We start from the raw sequence: 21950 nt of genomic DNA, 5'->3' as shown, positions 1-21950 counted from the left end.
AGGAGACCGTGATGGCAGCATAAGTACTACCTCTGTGTGCAATCATCTGGAGTATGAGGGTTTCCTCTGTCCCAACTCCTGCTGGCTTGCATATTTGTGAATTTCATTAATGCCGATTTAATAATCATTTGAGTCCCCATCTTACTTGAGTTCATAAGAAGTCTAATATTTTACTGGATATTTATCCCCAAGCAATACTTGCAATCCCCAAGGAATGCTTACTACCTGTCCCACCATCTGTCACCTCAGGCAACCAGCTATTTCAGAGGAAAACACTGCTTTCTCCCCTTACATCACCTCTTACCAAATCATAACTGAATCCCACAGGTGACCACTGTTGTCCTTTGACTACATCACCTGAAGCAGGAATGGAGCTCAAACAATGGCTCAAACCAGCCTATAAGAGTTTAAATATTTCTTATCAAAGGCTTAAAGATAATAGAAGAGATTTACAACAGAGAAAAGCTCCTGACGTTGGTTATAAAATGTGAGACTTTCTAGATTGGATAGGCTGTACCTCCCATCCAGCCATCCCCTCAATAAGAAGCCTTTAGACATCGCCCCCTATCTGAAGCACTGACTCTCTGACTCTTTCCCAACATCTCAAGGTTGAGAATGTGTGTGTAGATTGAGAGGAGTTCTTCTCATTCTCAGTCTCACATTCATGTCCAGATCCACATAATAATCTGCAGACATGCAGCTCCGTCCACAATGACACAGATTTATACCGTGCTGCTGAACAGATGATCTCCTCCTCGCTACCTACATATAATCCATAAAATATTCCCTCCACTGGAAAAATATTCAGCCAGTAGCAGGGGCTTCATTTCATTGAGACATTACCAGGACTACTATCCCAAGAGCACTACATGTGTTAATGCATTTAATTTTCACAACAATTCCTATGAGATAAGTATATTAATAATAATAATTATCATTATTACTTCCATTTTGCTGATTAGGAAAATTAGATGCAGATAAGTTAAATAGTTTTCCAAAGCAAGAAATTAAAGTGGCTATTAAACGCCAAATGTAAACACTGAGTGAAACAGGACAAAAAAATTGCTGTAGTTTTAGAATAGTAGCACCTGTATCTCCTGTCATTCCTGCAACCTGCTCTGCCCCCAGCCCCGCCTCTAGCCAGGAAGTGTGAACTGTCTAGTCTCAGCGCCTCCATAGAATCCTGAAAGCAGCTTGGTCCTGCTCACTTTGTGAACATTTTTGTTGGGTGGTGAGAGGCCCCTTCCATGGACAGGACATCTTGTCACCGAGCTTGGGCTGGGTGCTGAAGGGGAATGATGCCTTCACAGTCCACAGCACGCTGGAGTTGGCACTACCAGAGGCAGGCAAGTTTGTTAGACACTCCTGCAGACCACTGGCTCTCCATCCTAGTTTGCCTCCACCCTATTCCTGGCTCCTTTAGCCATGAGCGTCACTGCTCAAGCAAAAATCTGAAGTGTGGAGGGGACACTGAAGGGAATCCTTTCAGGCATCTTTTCCTGGAGATAGTAAGCTGATTTGGGCTCAAATACAATAGAATATGGGCTTAAGTTTGGCCATAGAGGGGACAGGTTTCCCCCTAGACTCCTGATCCATACGTATACACACCTGCATTCTCGGGATGTGGGCACACCTCTGAATCTCTGATTTCCTGCGGTAAGCAGAAAGATCCTGCTGGGCCCAGTAGGAAAAGTATTAGGGTCCAGACTCAGAATGGCCAAATTGATAATCATCGGAAAGTCTTTCCTGCATGGCTACATAGCTGGATGTGGGTCATGGAGTGTCATGACGGTGATCTACTGACCCAGGGGGAGAGCAGCTAGCTTTCCAAGGTTCTCCAGTGCACTGCACTATCCAGGTCCAGTTGCCTAATTGGGACCTGTAGGCTTAGGGGCTACTGAGAGTCTTGCCGGGCTAAGGCTCATAATGGACCTGAGGGGAAACCTAACCTGAGGAAGCATGCAATGGTGAGCAGTGATTGGAGGGCTGGTAATTTGGACAGCAGGTTAAAACACAAGACCTTTATATTGCTTAAGTATGTCATTGTAGAGATGTGCCATATATTCTTGATCCATTGACTAGTTATGCACTTTGGGGAATACCACTCAGCAATTAAAAAGCACAAAATACTGATACACATAATGACATGAATCCCAGAACATTAGGCTAAGTGAAAGAAGCCAGATACAGAGATGACATCAGCAATTGCCTGGCCTGAGGCTGGAGTGAGAGCGGGATTGACTGCAAGGATACAGGAGGGAAATTTCTAGAGTGATAGAAGTGTTCCAAACCTCTAAAGTTATGGTGGTTTCATGACCGTACACATTTACTAGACCCCATCAAATTGTAAATTTAAAATAGGCTAATTTTGAAGTATTTAAATTGTACTTTAATAAAGCTGCATGCACACACAGACACAAATCCAAATCCAAAAGAATGTTCTGAAGCAGATATCAGAAACTGGGGAATAAAGAAAGGGGCATGAAGAGCCAAAGAAGAAAGTAGAAGGGACTATGGCTTGCAGGCTAAAAGAACGTCAAGAGTTTTTCCCGGAAAACTAGAAGTGGCCCACAATTCTCATGCACAGTTCCAACATGCAAATACTACTGAAAACTGACTTGAATTCACTTGACAACAAAACCAGACCTGAACTAACATTAGTCTACTAATATAGTATCAATATTCAGAGATTTAACCCCAGAATATTAGTAGGTTTATAGGTTTGTGCCCCAGACCTCACTGTATATACTGCATTATCTTTCTAAAATCCAAAAATTCAGAAACATATCTGTCCTTAAGATTTTTGGAAAACAAGATTGTGAGTCCATATCTAAAATGGTATCTAAAATTCAGTTCAGTCTACCTTCGGAGTCGGGACAAGCCTAATTCTTCCCTATTATTTCTTTCTTCCCTGTTTGTCTCCTTCACCTTCACAGGGAACACTTAACTGCTGACATTTCTGGTAACCAAATGTGTGAAGTATTTTTCCCCACACCAAGCAATTCTCTGTGATACCAGCCAAGTGTCCTACAATTCAACTCAATTCTGACACTATCTATCTGGAGATAGTGTCAGATCCCACAGGGTAAGGGCTCAGTCCCACAAGACTGACCCCCACCACCACTTCAGACACCATTTGCAAGCTCAGGTTATCACCTGTGCTTCTGATCAACTGGCTGTAGACTGGGGGTTCCAATGACCCTCTCTTTGGGTTTCAGACGCCAGTCACAAGTCCAGATTGCTACCTGTATTTCTGACTGGCTGTAAATCAGAGGTTCTTACAACCTCCCCCTTGGGTTTGATTAATTTGCTAGAGAAACTCACAGAACTCAGAAAAACGTCTTACTTACTAGATCACCTGTTTATTATAAAAGGCTATAACTCAGGAACAGCCAGACGGAAGAGAGGCACAGGGCAAAGTATGGGGAAAGGGCATGGAGCTTCCATGCTCTCTTGGAACATGCCACTCTTCCAAAATCAACAGGTGTTCACCAACCCAGAAGCTCTCCAACCCTGTCCTTTTGGGGATTTTATGGAGGCTTTATTATATAGGCACAATTGATTAAATTATTGACTATTGGTGATTGATTCGACCTCCAGCCCCTCTCACCTCTCTGGAGGTTAGGCAGGTAAGTACTGAAAGTTTCAACCCTTTAATCATAGGTTGGTTTTCCTGGCAACTAACCCCCATCCTTAGTTTACCTAAGAGATTTCCAAAAGTCACCTCATCAACATAACAAAAGACAATTTTATTGCTCTTGTCATAGGAAATTCCAAGGGTTTTAGGAGCTCTGTGCCAGGAAGTAGGCCAAAGACCAAATACGTATTTCTTATTATAAATCACAATTTCAAAGTATCACATTATAGAAACTCAATTAGTTTCAAAGGCTGTAGCAGAGCTTCCCTGACATACACTAATGAGTCACTGAATGGAGTATGGCATATGCATCGAGTCTGACAACTCAGTGTGAACACACATGCACATCATTTGACTGACAAATCCTAAAGAAGGATAAGAGCACTGGATCAGTGAGATTTGAAAGGAAAGAGTGAAAGGAAAATGAAGATAACAAAAAAAAGAGGAAATGCATTGTGCAAGGATGATACAGGGGTAAATGTTGACCTTCTGATGAAATATTGTCATAGATAAGACCTAATTTAGTCCTTCTAAAGAATTGTCCTTGCCTCTAAATTCCCTAAAGAACAATGACATCAAACAGAGAAGACACATTTTGACTCAACCAGAATTATGACAAATGTGTGTCCATTATGATGCCATTCATATAAAATATTAGGTTTGGATATCCTTATTTCCTACATGGTTCCTATTGCAAACTATGTCTCCATAGTGAGGAATATAATTTAGTACATCAAACCACCATGAACAAGATGTCCTCAATACTGCTGTCCCTCACTTTAAGGAAAAAGATCAGATTGGAACATCACATATGCAACTGGTAAGTATAACAGGAGAAACAGCATAGTAAAGAAGGAAGCATATATACCTATATATATACATACCCCATCCAAAGAACTCTCTCTATTCAATTATAACCCATATAACAAGTCACTTACTCCCTCAGCTATGGTTCTCTCCTGTTCCAAACCTTACTTGGAAATTCATCCTATTATTGTTAGGCTAAAATTAAATAATGGATGTAAAAATGTTCAGAGTATGTTTGTATATCAACTAGCATACATCAATATCATCATTTTTAATGACTGTGTTCTATGGATAAACCAAACTTACTGAAACAATCCATTACAGTTAATCACATATGTTGTTTCTAGGTTTATTTGTCATATGAATAAAGGGATAGAATTTTATATTTATTTTTATGTTCTTATCTACTTATTGTCTTTAACAATTTTATAAAAATAAGGTTGATATGTCAAAAGACTTTTTACTGAAATCAACTTCATTGAAATAAAATAACACAAAATAAAATACACAATTTATAAGTATATATGCTACAGTGAGTTTTGACAAATGTATGTATCCATGTAATCACCTTGACATTTAAGATATAGAAAATTTCAATAACCCTAAAAGTTATCTTGAGCCTCTTACGACTTAATTCTCATTCCTCTACACCTGGCCCTATTAGACAATCACTGATCTGTTTTCTATCACATAAGTTTAGATTTGTATTTATAAATGGAAGCATACAGTACATACTGTTTTTTGGTGGCTTCTTTTGCCCAGCATAATATTTTTCAGATTTATCTATGTTGTTACATTTACCATAGTCTGTTCATTTTACTACAGAGTAGAAGACCTTTGAATGGATATACCACAATTCGTTTATCCATTTACCTCTTAACAAATTCTTATGAGTAAAGCTGCTATGAACGTTCATGTACAAGTCTTTAGGTAGGCATGTTCTTGCATTTCTCTTGGGAATATATCAAGGAGTAAAATTATGGAGTCACATGGTGAATGTATAGCTTTATAGGAAACTATTTAATTATTTTCCAGAAGAGTTGTATCATTTTACAAGTCACCAGCAATGTGTGAGAGTTCCAACTGCTCCTCATCTTCAACAAAGCTTGGTATTATCAGACATTTTTAAAATATCAGCCATTCTAATCAGTTTGTAGTGTGCTCTCATTATGGTGTAAATTTTCACTTCCCTGATGACTAAGAATGTTGAGCATCATTTCCTATGCTTATTGGCCATTCATATCTTCTTTTTTGAAATGTCTTTTCAAATACTCTGCACATTTCTAATTAGGTTATTTATCTTCTTAGATTATGATGATGGATACAAATTTCTTTTTAATATAAGAATTGTGAATCTCCTAGTCTGCAGTTTGCTGCTTCACACACTTAAAGATGTCTTTCAAAAAGCAGAATTTATATTGATAGATGATAGATAGATAGGAAGCTTAAATCTATTTTATCAAATTATTTTTTTCAAGTTCTGTGCTTTTTGTGTCTTAGTAAATCTTTGCTCATCCTAAGCTAGCAATTATTTTCTTTAAAGAAATTTTATCATTTACATATTGGTTTATAATTCATTCAACATCAACACTTGTGTATACCAATCTCCCCCTGCCATAAATGCCAAGAGTTCCAATAAGGAAAGAATTTTAGACCTAGAATTTCTACTGACATAAACATTCAAATATAAGAGCTGTAAAAACATTATTAGGCATAGAAGGCTTAAGAAGCTTTGCCACACAAATTGCTATATGGAAAATAGTTTGGGATGAAGAATTTAAATAACAATAAAGATTAGTCCAGGTGATGATATTACGTACAAACACACACAGACACACACACATACATGTATCATACATAGCATATATAATATATACATATTTTATAATATATATGTATATATCATATACAATGTGCTACATATTATATATCAAATATATTGATATTAGGGATTGTTACTTTTAAAAGAAACTAGGGAAAAAGCAATATATCCATAGTAACATAGAATTAAAAGACTTGATAAGTTCAATACGACAGACGTTGGAGTAGGGATAGCAAGAGAAGTGAAAGCACACTGAAGTATTTGCCTTAGCCATTAAAAGATACAAATAACAGTTTTAAAAGGAGGAATTATTTAAAAGACACATATTAAGAGAGAAACAACGTGAAAAATATAAAGATGGTGAATTTGAACACATACTTTTCAATTGTTGATGGGACAGGGAGATACAATAAGAATTTGAAAGTTAAAAACAATATAATTAACAACCTTGAACTAATGGCCATCTACAGACTTTTGAAAACAATGATTAGAGAGTATACATTTGTCTTGAGTACTAATTAAATATTTACAAAAATATGATAATGTGCCAAGCCATCAGAAAATCTCAAAACATTTCAAAGAGCAGATATAATTCCTGTAAGCACACAGCTATGCCCACTTATATTTTCCTCTTTGTAACTTTAGATCAAAGATCTAAAGTGAGGGTAAAGGCATTGTTTTTCTCAATATAATAGAAGGTAGGAAAACATGAATACACTCCAAATGTTCTTTTGTCTTCTGTCCTCCCACAAACATACCTGGCGTTCAAGGGGTTTATGCCTAAGCCACTGCTCTCCCTGTGCATCTGTTCAAAGTAGCCTCACACCAGTTTCCACATCTGGCTATGTCAGGGTGTTTTGTAGCATGAAAACACTTTTCTGAGAGCAATCAAAAAGCTGCATAAAATACTAACAAGCAAAATCTGTTCAAACACATTGGAGAGCCTCTGAGGTAACCAGGACATGAGGAGCCAAGATCCTGGTTAGAAGGAGGGCTCGTGGAACTTGCCAAATGTTAAGTAGTGAAAGGAGAAAGGCTCAAATTTAATCACAGTTTGTCTAGAAGAGACAGAGGAACCACAGGGCATTCAGCAACCTCACAGAGGTAGAAAGGCCAAAACTGGACTTGGCACCTATCAAAGCAGCTGGGTTTAAAAGGCTAGGATTCTTGAGAAAAGTAAGATGGAGAAAAGTGAGATTGACCTCCTATACTTGCAAATAGATGAGGAGAAACTACCTAAAAGTTTCAACAGAGCACTCAGTAATCTCACAGTTCTGTAGATAAAAACTGGAGCTTGCAGCCTTCCTAGGAAGAGGTTCCCTGACCATAAACCTGAATCTCAGTGGCAAATCCTAGAGAAACACAGCTAGCAGTGAGGGCAGGTGAGAGACGTATATCAAGACTTAATGAATTCTGAAATCTAGCTTTGAGTCAGCTCACTATTACTATCTGCCAAAGAAAAAGAGCCATTCTCTCTGGAGGAAGAAAACATCCAGAACCTCTCCATTTTTTTTTAAATAAGTTTCATCACTCAATCAAAATTTAACATGCATTCCAAGAAACTAAATCAAGAGGAAAAACAGATAACAGTAACAGACTCACAGTTATTCCAGGTAGTATAGTTATCAGACTTTGATATTAAAATAACTGATTAATGGGCCAGTCTCAGTGGCCTAGTGGTTAAGTTTGATGCCCTCTGCTTCTCCATCCCAGGTTCAGTTCCCGGGACTGGACCTACACCACTCGTCTATCAGTGGCCATGTTGTAATGGTGGCCCACATACAAAACAGAGGAAGATTAGCAACAGATGTTAGCTCAGGGTGAATCTTTCTCACCAAATAAATAAATAAATAAATAAACCTTAATTAATATGCTCAGAAAAATACATGACAAGATGGAGCATTTCATCATAGAACTGGAAACTATAAGAAAGAATCAGATTGACATTCTAGAATTGAAAATTACAGTATCTGAAATTAAGAACTCTGTAGATGAGGTTAATAGCCATTGTATCACAGTTGATGAGAGGATTAATGAAGTGAAAGACAGATTAGTAGAAAATAATTGCAGCAAAGAGACAACCGAATGAGAAATTTGAGAGAGAGAGAGAAATGGGTGCTGGTGAAAAGTTTAATATATGTGTAATTGTAACCCATAAAGAAAATAAGAGAGAATGAAGTAAAAGAAATGCCAAGAGATCATATTTAAGAATTTTCCAAAAATTATGAAAATCTTGAAGCCACAGATTTAAAAACCTCTACAAAACTGTAAGCCAGAAAATAACAAAGAAAATACGCCTACAGATGTCATAATAAATCCTCTAAAAATCAAAGACCAAAAAAGGAAACCTAAAACACAGTCAGAGAAAAAAGACGTTACCTTCAAATGAGAAACAATAAGTGAACACCGACTTTTCATCAGAAGATAGAGAAGGCAGGTAATAACAATGATATCCTTGAAGTGCCCAAAGAAAACATCTGCCAACGTAAAATTCTAAACCGAACGAAAATGTCCTCCAAAAGTGAAAGTAAAAGAATGAGTTGTCCAATCAAACAAAAACTGAGAGAATTCTTAATGAGCACTACACCAAAGGAAATATTAAAGTGAGTTCCAGAGAAGAAAAGTTATCAAAGATGGACTCAAAAAATTCAGGAAAGAATGAAATGCAATAGGAACAGTAAATATGTGGATTAAATATAAATGAACCTCAGTCTTTCCTCAACAAAATATTTTTCATTTTTATCATGTGAGATGTAAATCTTAGATCATTTTTCTAGACTTTTCTCCATCTGCAGGGTCATCTCTGAACTATACTTGTAAATCTTCCTCTTAAAGCGTGGAACTCACTAATAGGTAAGATATGATGGATCTAATCTGCCTTGTATGATATAGAAGTTCTACTTCACAAATATAATCTTTATCTGAATGACCTCTAGTTTAAGCCACAACATGCTGATGGTTCCTATTGGGTAAGCAATCCCTAAAACACCACTTCTTTTAATGAAAGGATGCCAATGCACAACTTCTCACACCACCCAAAACCCCCTCCCCTGAGTCCCACATTTATATTGATGTTTCTCATCTTATCTACCTCATGTCACTAAACCTTATGTTATCAACATCAATTTGTTTCAGTTTGACATGGTCCTAACCACTTGGTTTGAGGAAAAATACAAAGTTCCCAGGACTTGTTTATAGATCTTCCGATTGCACCGCAGCCTTCTGAGGCACATTTCATTATGTCTGCTATCCTCTTTCTCTGTGTATGATAAGCTACAAGGAAAAGCAGAGACACCTATAAGTCACACAACTATTTCTTAAGGTCTGTGCCAAATACTCATTTATTCTGTGAAGAGTAACTATGCCAGTTACTTACCCAGTGTCTTACAGCCCCAAATTGATAATCCTCTTCTTTGTAATGCTGAAGTGGGGTGTCTATAAATTAAATTTTCCAGTTTCCTTTGCCAACCAGTCTCTGTTAGTTTTCCCAAAGGAGGCATTAGTGAGAGATCAGAATATGGGAAGAGGGGAGCAGAAATTCTTCTTGTTATTTCTCTCTGATTCTGGCAGCATCTTTGGAAGTGTATATGTCTCCTTAATGATCTTGATTGGACCTCGTAACAAGATACAGAAACACCAACTACAGCAGGAATGCATTTTTTCCTTCCCTACTGTTACTTACCCACATGCTCAACACATACACACACACACACATACAGTTTTGTCCTCTTCTTTCCCTCTATTATTTTATATAGACTGTGGATGATAGTTTAAATTTAGTCTTTAAGTTACGTAATATCCAGATGGGCTTTGCAACTGAAAGGAAGGGAACTAATATCACTCAGCGACAGAGGCAGCCATTGACTGATAGAATTTGGTGTCTTCCATTTGTGAGAGTATGAGCATCATCCTAGGTAAAAAGGAGAATTGGTTTTTATTAAATAGAAGCATGAAGGCACCATGGTTGTGGCATGAGAATTATAAATACAAGTAGAAGGTTATGGGTGGATGCTGAATAGCCCAATATGGACTGGGCAAGTGACTGACCTACTGCCTCTTAGACGCACACCTGCCCTTCTCAACTCTGCTTAGTAATGCTAGGGCTGGGAGTCTGATTTTCCAACAGGTTTCTTGGTAGATTTAACCCATCGGAGGTATTAGTGGGGTCAGATGCAGGGACAGGGAAGAAGCTGCATTTCTTCCTTGCTGTCCCTCTACCTCTAGTGGCATTCCAGGAAGTGGCTGTGACCTCGGTTTCAGCCGTGAGGCTCTCTTTATCGTTCTAGTACTGACTATGTGGCCTATGCTTAGTACTCTTGGACTCTGATAACCCCACTCTCTCCCTTTCCTTCCACCAGCCCTAGGAGTGGTGAGCATTTCTGACAATTATTAATTTCTGGGTTAGCTCACCATCTCCATTTACTCTCCGTCTTTGAAACATGTAGAGTGTTTTCTTTTTCCCTGCCTGACACTTCCCTGCCCTTCCTTTTATCATTCCATCCATCTTTCCTGGACATTTAAATATCTCACTTCATCTAAATCAGTGATTTTCACACAGTGTCTTGGAGTCTGGGGGGTTTCCAGAATTTCCCTCAGGGCTGCTGCTAAGAAAAAGCTGAAGGAGGAGAAAGAGGATCTAAATGGTTTGGAAAACACCTCCCTTCACTTCAACCATATTATTTCTGTTTCATATGTTTTACTTGTGTACATTTCTCAGAGGGATTTCATCACAACAAAGGCTTTTGCTTACAATAAAATGTTCGAAATCATGGATCTTTGCCAATGATAAACATGTTGACTAGAACTTGGTCAAGGATAAAAATCTAGTTGTCTCAATAGAATTGGATTTGTTCTAACCAGAAGGTGGGGGAAACATATCGTCAAAACCCCAATTTACTCCCTTCCCTGTCTATCACCTTAGCTCATGAACTGTGATTCTATTCTGAAGGCCCTGACCCTCTGTCCCTTGTTTCTAGGGTATTTTCACTCTCAGAAGCCTGTTTGAAAAATTTCCCGAATGCACTGTGTATCAAAAGAGTGAGCACATCCATAAAGCCTGCAACAAAAATAACCCAAACAAATGACTACCACGTCACATGTCCTATTAGCAAAGTACTTGTGTGGGAACAAAATGTTGCTGTTGGTTTTGTTTTCATTTTTTTTAATACAGTCAAGGCCCCAGTGGGGCATGAATGTGGAATATCATCCCACTTTATAATATATGCACCATAATCTTCTTAAAATGAGTTCTCACTTCAAGAAACATAAGGACTTAAATATGAGCAGCCTGTTTTGTGCATTTGTGTGTTTGGCATCTCATTACACTTCAGACCATTTTGTCTTCTTAGAACAATTGAATATCATTAGTGGAGGCATATTTTGTTGCCAGAACTTGCTTGGTTGCGATTGTGCTCGTTAAAATGTGTCCATTTGCCAGCTGATGGATGGGAATTCTGAAGGGCGCCTGGTGGGTGAGCATGTGAATATCAGAACTTTCATCTCTTTCTTCCAGAGAGAAAAATAGCTTTGCTACCAACCAACACAAAGCAGGAATTGTCCTTGACTTCCCCTCCCTCTTTCGTCTTCTTTGTGTAACACTTGGTTTAACTCACTGAATTTCTATCAGGCACCCAGCATTGTGCAGGACATAAAAGCTTCAGAGCTAGGCAAACCTGGAACAAATCCAGATTCCTCAGCTTTATTTGCATTGTGACCTTGGGCAAATCACTGAACCTCGCTGGCCTCAGGGGTTTAGTTTGCAAAATGGGCCTCCTAATGCTTACTTTTCAGGGTCATTACAATGAAAATCCTGCACCCATTTTGAGCAGGTAGTAGAAGCTCAGTGATTGGGAGCTGGCCGAAGTGATGGATCAAAGAAACGTATAAAGCAATTAGAGAAGAGCTCAAAAGTAAATATAGTGCAGCATTATTAGAATATAATCAGTTACTAAAATACGAGATATCTCAAAATAAATTGCTTTAGAGGCAAGACCTAGAAATTACAGTTGATTCTCATTACTTGCGGCAGTTATGTTTTATAAAGTCACCAGGATCTCTGAATTAGAAAATACTAAACCATTGCTCCTAGGATAAAAACAAGGTTAGGTTCCTGCGAGCCGCTGGTTACAACATTTTCATCAACTGATCAATGAATAACCTTGTGGTAGATATGTTTCAGTTTAAAGACATCTTATGTTGATTCGTTAACATTGAACTCATGTCCAACAGCACTATAACTCATGCTTGAAGGAAGCTGACCCGGCACAAGTATTCTCTCCGTGAGGCACATCCCAGCCATTTGTTTGTCTTGCACAGGAACAGTAGACAGTAACTCAGCTCGGGGGCCATTTTAAACAGATAAATCACCTCCCAAAAAAACACAAAAGAGTGAAAAATATCAATTAAACCATTAAAAGGATACTCATATGAGAGCTGAAACAAGAAGGCAAAGTATGGCCTTGCTCTACTTCAGCTGGGAATATACACACAGGGTGACTCAAATTTTTCACCACTTTATACATGTGACCAACCAACATGAGTATTGATTTGGGGATTACAAATAATTTTAACAAGTAGGCAAATTGGCAAAACTAGAATCTGGGAGTAATGAGCATCAACTATAAAAACTAGGAGGGGCCCTTGGACAGAGGAGGGGATGGCTTAAAATGAGTGATGAGAGGAGAGAGTCCAGGCAGGAAGAGCCGAATAAATATAGGAAAGAAGATCATTAAAAATCAGGAACAGTGTATGGCAAGAAATCGCATCTTCCAGGAACCTCTGGCTCAGATCCCACGTGATGCTCCTGCTCACCTACTTCACATTTGATCAAGTGTCCTCTGCTCAGAGCAGCTTTCCCCGGCCTCCCCATCAGAACAGCATCCACCCTCTCTTGCTCTCTTGTCCTTTCCTCTGTTTTATTGTTCTCCAGAGCACATTTTCATGACCTGGCATATGTGGGTTTTTATTTGTTAATTGTGTGCCTGCCCCTGCAGAAGGCAGACTCCCTGAGGTCGAGACTTTGCGGGCTTCTGTTCACTAGCCCAGGTATGTCAAGAGCAGCTGCAACAGTGTGGTAGTCACTATCTGTTGAATGAGGACATGAAGAGTAGTGAACATGAATAACACATTAAGAAGTAATCCTTTCATCTAAGAGGAAATAAACAGTCACATGAGCGAAGAGTCCCATCAGATATGGAAAATTCACCACGCTTCTGATACTATATGCAAAATTAAAGAAGAGAAATCTGTTCCTATTCTCATGAAGTAAGCATTATATAAAGAGAGGAAAAATAGGCTGAAGACAGAATAGTGGAGATCGTTCTAAGCTTTCATCAGGCATTACAGCTAAGCATGGCTGTTTATTAAAAAACAACAAACAAACCTTTCCAGTGAGACAGGGGTCTAAGGTATTGTTCAGCAATGGGAAGAAGCATGGAGATTAGTGTACAGATTGTATTGCCTGCACCCAAGTGCCAGAATCAAGTAGATACAACTTTCTCTGTCTTGAAATCTTTTGGAATGTTTACACTCAAAAGCATCACCCCCTCCTCACTCCAAATCTTATCGTGTAAAGCATGCCTGATTATTCCATATCAATTCTAGTCCTTTCCGACTCTAAATCCTTGCAGAAATCATAGCAAGCATCTATCCTTAACAAAAAAAACAACTTCCTGGCCATTTTTCTGTCTGCCCCAATTGTAACTGCAGCCAACATGGTATGCTTTGAAGGAAACTGCAAAACTTTCTACACTGTTAATCATGTCTAAAATGAGAGTAGTGCAGAACCTTTGGTGTCTAAGAGCTTTCAAAATTTTTCTGTAGCTGGGTAACTAACTAATTTAAAGTAGTCAGTCATTAATACTTTAGTGTAAATTAGCTTATCCTGGAATTTTAAGCAGTAATCATGTAATTCCAAATGGTAATTTTATAGAGTGAGAAAACTGAGATCCATAATGGGAAGTTAGTTTTATAACTAATTTACTAATTTGAGACAGGACAAAAACCCAAGTCTCCTCGCATTCAATTAACTATAGCAAAATCTCTCCAGCAGAGGTGGTTGAGTCCATCTCCTAATGAAATTTCCAATTAGCAAATCCTTATGAGGAAAGAGAATAAAACTCCCAATAAAATGCAAATATCTTAACTGAAAAACATGCAAATAACTTGAAGAGGTATTATCTTCAATTGGTTTATCACATTAGCTGTTCCCAGAAGTCAAATTCCATCTTAGGACACAGCATGCTTTTATGAAAGATAAACTGAGCTTAAGTCTTGGTAAAAAAAGAAGGACTTAAGAAAGGGCTGGAGTTCTGGACAGACCCAGAGCTAATGTGCAAAAGAGATGAAATACGGAAAGCTTAAGAGGGGCACAGAGGGGATGTCACAGAACTAGACTTCAGATTCCCAAAAGCAAACATCAGCCTTGCCACTCTTCTGCCTTTGACTGTGGCACACCCAAGGGAGTCCAGGACCCACAGAGGCTAGCAGGCAGTTGCAGGGAGCTAGCTCTTTCTTAGTTGATCCTGGTGAGTCTCTCAGAGAGTCATGTAGAAGCAACTTTGAATCCTTGTGACAGCAAATGCTAATCAAGAAACTACACCTTTCTGGGAGGTGAAAGATGAACTGATTCCTTAATGGACGAGCTGGGTTTTGACTAAAATGTCTTCGGAAATGTCTCATTTCAATGCTGTCCATTTCTTTAATATATTCCACCACTGCCTTCCCAACCATGTCTTACACAACACACACACACACACAGACACACACACACCCACATACACACAGAAAGAATTTTATAATCACACTTGGCTGTTAATGCTTGACACTAGCTTAGAATAATCTCCATAGTTCTGTCTTCAACCCATTTTTCCTCTCAGTAAGTATTGCTTACCTTCTCAGGAGTATTTAAATTTTCAAAGGGAAATTTGCTTTTTTCACTCCATGATGGTAGGAACAATTATTCTCTTCTTTAGTTTGCATATAACAACAGGAAACATATCATTGCTATGAATTGAATTGACCTAACAAAGGTGGAATTTATGACATGAGAGCAAGCAAGTGAGTGAATTACTTGGGGAAATAAGACCCTTTTCCAAGTAACTTCCAAAAGAAATTATATTTGTTGCCACAGTTTTGTGCATCCGTATCTCAGCAACCTTTATACACAGAGATATAAAGCACCAATAATAACATTATCTGCAAATCTGTAGGTGATTAAAAGAAACATCTGGTTTTCTATTTTGAAGGCCTGTGTTTTGCTAATTTTCTCTTCAAGATGCATTAGGGCACTGTGTTGGGGGAAGAAATAACACTGCTCTAAACCAGAGGTCAGGAAACTACAGACCAGGAACCAAACCCAGCATGCCACTTGTTTTGTAAAAAAAAAAAGAAAATTGTATTCGGACACAGTCAGATTCATTTATTTATGTATTACCCACAGTTGTTCTCATGCCAGAACAGCAAAGATAAGTAATTGTGACAGAGACCATATGGCCACAAAGCCAAAAATAATTACTATTGGCCCTTTATACAAAAAGGTCTCTAAACCAGTAGGTTGACTTGATCTAACCAGTAGATCAGGTTTTGGACATAGGCTTTTATCTTTTTAACAAGACTTCCAGGAAGGGCAGCTATCTACCCATGTTTGAGAAATTCCACAGGAGACTCTGTTGGTGCCAGGCTTCAGGAAGGCCTGTGGCGTGAAGGGAGAAGGGACAAAGTTAAGGCTGCTGCCCAATAGTCAAGCTCTAAGGAAATCCTGCACAATAGCTTCCTCTTAACTCTTTGAATCTCATGTTCCCTCCAGCTTCATATTTCCTGATACTGATTTTGGCACATTTCCACTTGGTTCTTGGCATCCTTTTTTTAGATAGCCAGTATTTATTCTTGGCATCACTCTTTGGTTCTGCTCTTACCACTCCTATTGTGTATGATGTTTATCTGCTCCTGCTCCATTGCTGACTCCAGATATCTCTCTGGTTTTGGTTTTCTAATTCCCATTCCGGTGTGAGTACAATAGAAGCAACAACCACAGACATTCTTCTTGGTTGAGAGATTTATCCCTCAGGAGGTCTCCAATTCTTAATGTTTGATACCAAGACAAACATGAGATTGAGATACCCAGACAACTGTTTTTGATCCCACATCCCAAGGTAAGTCAGTGTCTAAGGAGTTGTTAAGTGGGATCGCCCAAGGGCACATAATTCAATAGCCTCAGGAAAAGCACTGTCACCAAGGCACAGCATGGGATTACCTGATGTGCTGTTAAATTCACAATCAGCATCATTTTCAGATTCAGGAAAGTGGCATTCTTCCCAAAATATGTTTATTTTCCCAAAGATAGAGCAGAATCTGCACTCGGATTTGCTGTTGACAGTGAAAAGGTGGGTGATAACAGCTTCTCTATGCACCCGTTGCCGCCCGAGTAATTGAATGTCTGAGCTTCTCTTGGCCATTAAGCCAAAAAATCTTGTTTTGACTGTACAAACTTACCAAAAATTATAACATTAAACTAAAAGCATTGACCTTGGAGATTTAAAGACTCTCAAAATTGGGGACACGTCTATTTTTGCAAACTGAAAAAAGTAGTTAAAGTGTGTGTATGTCTCTATATATTATATATAATCATACACACATAAACATAGATGCTATTATTGTGATATATATGTATGTAGATACATATAACAGCAAAACAATAAAAAATAGTTTATAAGAAGTCAAGAATCACTGTAATTTGAAGTCATTTATACTACAGTTAGATAACCCTACTTACCTTAAAAACTCTCAATAATACCACTAAGTTAAAGATGAAAAACTGTTTTGCTATGATGACATTGAAAATTAAATAAAAATCTGTATTATTTTCAATATCTCTTCTTAAAAATCTAAAACATACCTTAAAACCTTTACAAACTTACTATCTAAAATATTTAGATAGGAACTTACCAAGCAATAGAAGACAGATCTGTTTATGTGGGCTCATTTACAAAAGGTTTAAAAAACTAGGATTCTTGTAGATAGTTGTTTAGATAGAGACTGATCATGACCCTCTTAGAGCTCCATGAGACCTGATCTGTGTCATATTCATTGTTGTACCATCAATACCTTCTGTAATAACTGGAACCCAACTCCTTCTAGGAAATTTCTATGTCTTTGACGTCTTAGAGTACCCTTGGACTCAAACTCCAGATTGCATCAGGTATAATGATACTCACATTTGAATACTGGGCCTTAAGAAGCCAATCTGGCCCAACCTGGGACCATAAGATGGACTCAACTTCTCCTAGCCCTGGTCTATTCCAGGACTGGTTTCCTTCTTCTCAATGAGTATCAAGAGTGCCTCGCAGCTGTGCTCACTCAAGCTCTAACAGTTCTCTCCTCTGTAAAATTTGCATGCCCCAATTGTTACCACCTCTGAGAAACTGTATGAGCCACTTCCAGCAGTTCTTTCTAGGCCCCTGGAGTTCCTCTCAGAGAGATAATGAAGATGAGTCAAAGTTGAGTGAGAGTAAAACCCTAGTGGTTAAGAGCAAGTGCAGCCATTGAGAACGATAGAAATAACAAAGGCTGTAATACAGGAACATGCTATCAAGAGCACTGGATGATATAGATGTAGGGAGGATCTGGGAGGGAGGAAAAACTGGGATGGGACAAGACTTTGGTCAAAAAAAGTAGTATAAAGGGGCTGGCCCCATGGCAGAGTGGTTAAGTTTGCACGCTCCACTGCAGGCGGCCCCGTGTTTTGTTGGTGCAAATCCTGGGCACGGACGTGGCACTGCTCATCAAACCATGCTGAGGCAGTGCCCCACATGCCACAAATAGAAGGACCCACAATGAAGAATATACAACTATGTACTGGGGGACTTTGGGGAGAAAAAGGAAAAAAATAAAATCTTTAAAAAAAAAGTATTATAAAAAACAACACAGCAAAAAGAAGAATAATAACTCAAAAAGTAACACAGCCATAGTGCTGAAGAAGCCCTCTGATCAGTGATGATGAAGGGAATACTCTGAACTTTCTGTTAATCTGAAGAAATGCCTTGAGTGAGAAGGGTTAAGACAGAACCTACTTGTTAACTACTGACCTTGTACAAGGTGGGAGAGAAGAGAACACAGGCAGCAGCGTGGCTGAACCAGAAGCGAAGAAGAAAAGATCAAGGTTTCAGCGTGATTGAGCAGATGTGAGGATATTTTTATGAGAATAAGTTCTGATTGTTTCTATTAGGTAAGTCTTGTTTTCTCATCTAGACTACCAGATCCGACAGGGTAGGGACAATGTTTTATAAGTTTTTGAAAACACAGCACATACGAAATCTTGTCCAACTCATAAACAAACTTGTCAAAAATTACAAGGCTGGTAAATGTCAGGACAATTTGGCACTACAGTTCTATTTACCTGACTAAATCAAATGTATGCTTTTTTATGATATGCATTTTATATATGCTTTATTCTTAGCTTCATTTTAAATCTTTTCCATTCTGTAAATCTTCTTTCTTACTTATTCTTAATGTCTCATGTTGTTATAGTCTACAAATCTATATAACCCATCCTATGTCCTTTCAAGTACAAAGCAGTTAAATGAATCAAGAAATAGTATTATTTATGTGAGACACACACACACACATTTCTGCTTAGGCGGAATGATTTGCACTGTGTAGCTATAGTTGGTTAACCTGCCCTTCAATCTCTGGGAATTCTGAAAGACAAAATTCTATCTTTACACATTGCTTAATAAAGAAATTACTTAGGAACCTAAATAAATGTAAGCCCCCATTAAGGTCTAGGGATCCTCTCTAATATCCTTCTTTTTCATAGTATCCCAACATAATACTTTATTTATTACCCACATCCTCTGGGTCTCTCCTTTCCCATCAAGTCTCCACTCCCTCACGCCAAGTGAAAATGAAGATAGAGACACTCCCCTTGGCCTTAAGCCAAGTGTTTCTGTTATTTACTGCAGTTTCATTACTTTGGATCATTGGGAGGCATGTTGGCATATGGGAATGGAAATTTAGATTGAGTAACTTTGGTAATGTGAAATGAGCTACTACCAGAACCAAATTCTACGGTGTCCTGGTTGCTCTTGGAAGATGGGTTTCAGTGTCTCGGCACCACAAGATGACTCTGAGGTTGATGGAAGTCTAGCAGTAAAAAACAAATAGATAGGAAATAATAAAAATGACTTACTGAGGAATTTAAAATCATTAATGCAAGCAAATTCATCTCAAAAAGGATTACTCAATCAGGAAATAATTAATAATGACTTAATGTTGTGTCAGAACTGTCCCACGTATGCATGTGAATGAAGAAACAGGAAAACTTTTGTCTTAATTGTCAAAAACATGGAAGACATATGATATTTTGCATAAGACAGGGTGAAGGGGGGAGAAAAATGAAAGTGCTAATATACACAATAGCTTTTACATATATACATATATATATGTGTGTGTATATATATACACATATGTATATATGGGTCTCATTACTCTAAGAAGTAGTGTAAAATGGAAGTCTTAATGGAAATGGACACTACAACAAGCCTAGATCAGGGCACAGGAGAATAGCTTGCACCTCTGTCTTGGCCACCAACGAGCTTTGTGACTCCGAGGAAGTTAGTGTCTGTGTCTAGCTCTTTCTTTGATTGTGAAATGAGGAAAATTGGATTATTTTTGTAAACTGAAAGAATATGTTATGAATATGTAATACATTTCTTGATATTAAACACTGATTTATTCACCAAAAGAAATTAGAAATATTTAAGAGTTGCTTCTAAATTTAGAGAGTAGTATCAACAGAGATCTCTCCAAAGTGTCCCTCAATAAACTGAGACAAAGCCCAGGGCAGAAGAGCAATGAGATCAAGTTCAAGAAGGATATTTTTAAGTGCTTACATTTTGAAAAAGTATGAGCAATACTGTAAGTGAAAATCCATACTCTTAGATTGTTAGAGGAGGTTATTGAGAGGAGGTGACTGCTGATAGTTGACCCTTGAGCTGGACCCAGTCAATCGGAGCCCTACCCCTGGCCCCTAATACCCCTGCCCCACCCCGTCCTTGGAATGTACATTCTGCCTAGCATTCCTACAGCTGGAGCTGCTTCAAGGCCACTGCCTTGAGAGAACAATGTGTTGTTGATACCATCTGGACGGTACCCATGACTGAACTCCATTAAGGCCTCTACACAAACTTTTAAGCTTCTAGGGGGTGGGTGCAGAGATCCACTTGTCTTGAAGTGCCCCAAGACAAGCCTCATATGTAAATTCCCTTGCTTATTAAACCTGCCACCTACCAATCTAGAGCGGTCTGCCTCTTTCTTTGGCCTCTCCTTGCCCTCCATGTATGGGATCCAGTTTCAGATTTCACTCAGAAAGCTCCTGAGGTTTTGAACCAACATGGATTCAAATTTTTATAACACATTTCTTCATTGCCTTTTGCAAGGAAGATACATAACACAATGACTAAGGCTCCAGGATTTGAAGCCAGACCAAAAACCAGCTCTAATATTTATTAGCTATTTCACTTTGAGGAAGTTAACCTTTCTAGGAATCAATGACCTTACCAGAGAAGCAAAGGTAAGATTTTCATCTAAATCACTCTTGTGAAGGGAGCATTAAGTAAGATAAGCATTCAATAAAGTGTAAAGATTCTGATATTCTTATTTACCCACTTCTGGAAGAATAAATAGAATGTTTATTAGTGAATTGGAAGAGGCATCACCACACCTTCGAAAAGTTAATTGTTGTAACTATCTTTAAAATGCCAACAAACTCATAGCAGCTAATCACCATTTAAATGCAATTTAACCTTTATTCCTAAAATTAACATCACTCAAAAGTCACTCATTAAAAGTGACAGTGAGTTTAGCCTTCATGTCAATCCATCTTTCTGGGAGGAGAAATCTCAGCGGTTGGTCCTGTCCACATTCATTGCCTGGCCTATGGAAGGTGTCTTCTGTCTCTCCTTAATGCACAGGTACAGGTGATTTCTTCATCTAAGAGTCTGCCAGGTTTTTTGCTGTTTTTTCCTTTTTCCTGTCAAACTCTTTGAGGGCATTGGACTGACAGTTCTGGGTCGGACTGAGTTTAATCTTTTCCTTTCAAATCAAATTACGGGGAAAATGCCAGGGAAATGGCTCCCTAACAGCTGGCATTGTTCAGAAATCGCAGAGCTTGGTGAATTTGTAAGATAAGTGTCTAAATTGTGGAGAAAGGCCGACAGCTTCCCCTCTTGGGCTGATATCTGAGGAACTAATGACTAAATGACTCCATTTTGTTCTCCACACAATGGCCCGTCCCAAAAAACTTGAGACACGCTCTCGGGGTTCAGTGGCCTCTCCAAAATCAGCCTGCCTAAAAGCTGGCTTGGGGTCTTCCCCACTGCCTTTGCTCCCTATGGGGTAATCTTACAACTTTTCAAAGTAGTGAGGAGAGAGGAGGGTAGCTTCTTGCCTTGAGTAATGTGAAATCTGCCGAAACTTTTCTATTGAGACACTAAGAAAAATGACTAAGAAAATAGAAAGTACTCACAGGACAAAAGCCAAAAAGGGAGAAACAACTTTTAAAATATTTTTGGAGAGGCACCACATTTACATTAAATACTCAAATGGTAAAATTGATTGAGGTTGTGAAATAAGTGAATTACTTAGTCTCCCATGCATTAAAATTAATTTTTCATCTCCTTCTCCAGG

At 38.5% G+C, this 21950-nt stretch overlaps 1 long non-coding RNA gene across 9 annotated transcripts in view; it reads right to left on the bottom strand.

Moving 5' to 3' along the window:
* The window catches only part of LOC106780924 (uncharacterized), a 95569-nt gene extending 86774 nt beyond the window's left edge, over nucleotides 1-8795 (bottom strand). For 6 of the 9 annotated variants that reach the window (XR_011441476.1, XR_002809922.2, XR_011441481.1 and 3 more), the window contains exon 1: nucleotides 8646-8789. This is a non-coding gene — a long non-coding RNA (uncharacterized lncRNA). Of the gene's footprint in view, nucleotides 1-8645 lie in introns of all 9 variants that reach the window. The other 3 variants (XR_011441480.1, XR_011441475.1, XR_011441477.1) reach the window with 1 other exon arrangement.
* Between the last annotated feature and the right edge of the window lie 13155 nt (nucleotides 8796-21950).

The sequence above is a fragment of the Equus caballus genome, chromosome 8, assembly GCF_041296265.1.
Source record: "Equus caballus isolate H_3958 breed thoroughbred chromosome 8, TB-T2T, whole genome shotgun sequence".
Taxonomy (NCBI): Eukaryota; Metazoa; Chordata; class Mammalia; order Perissodactyla; family Equidae; genus Equus; species Equus caballus.
Note: the sequence above shows the minus strand (reverse complement) of the source record. Positions and strands in the feature narration are given on the sequence as shown.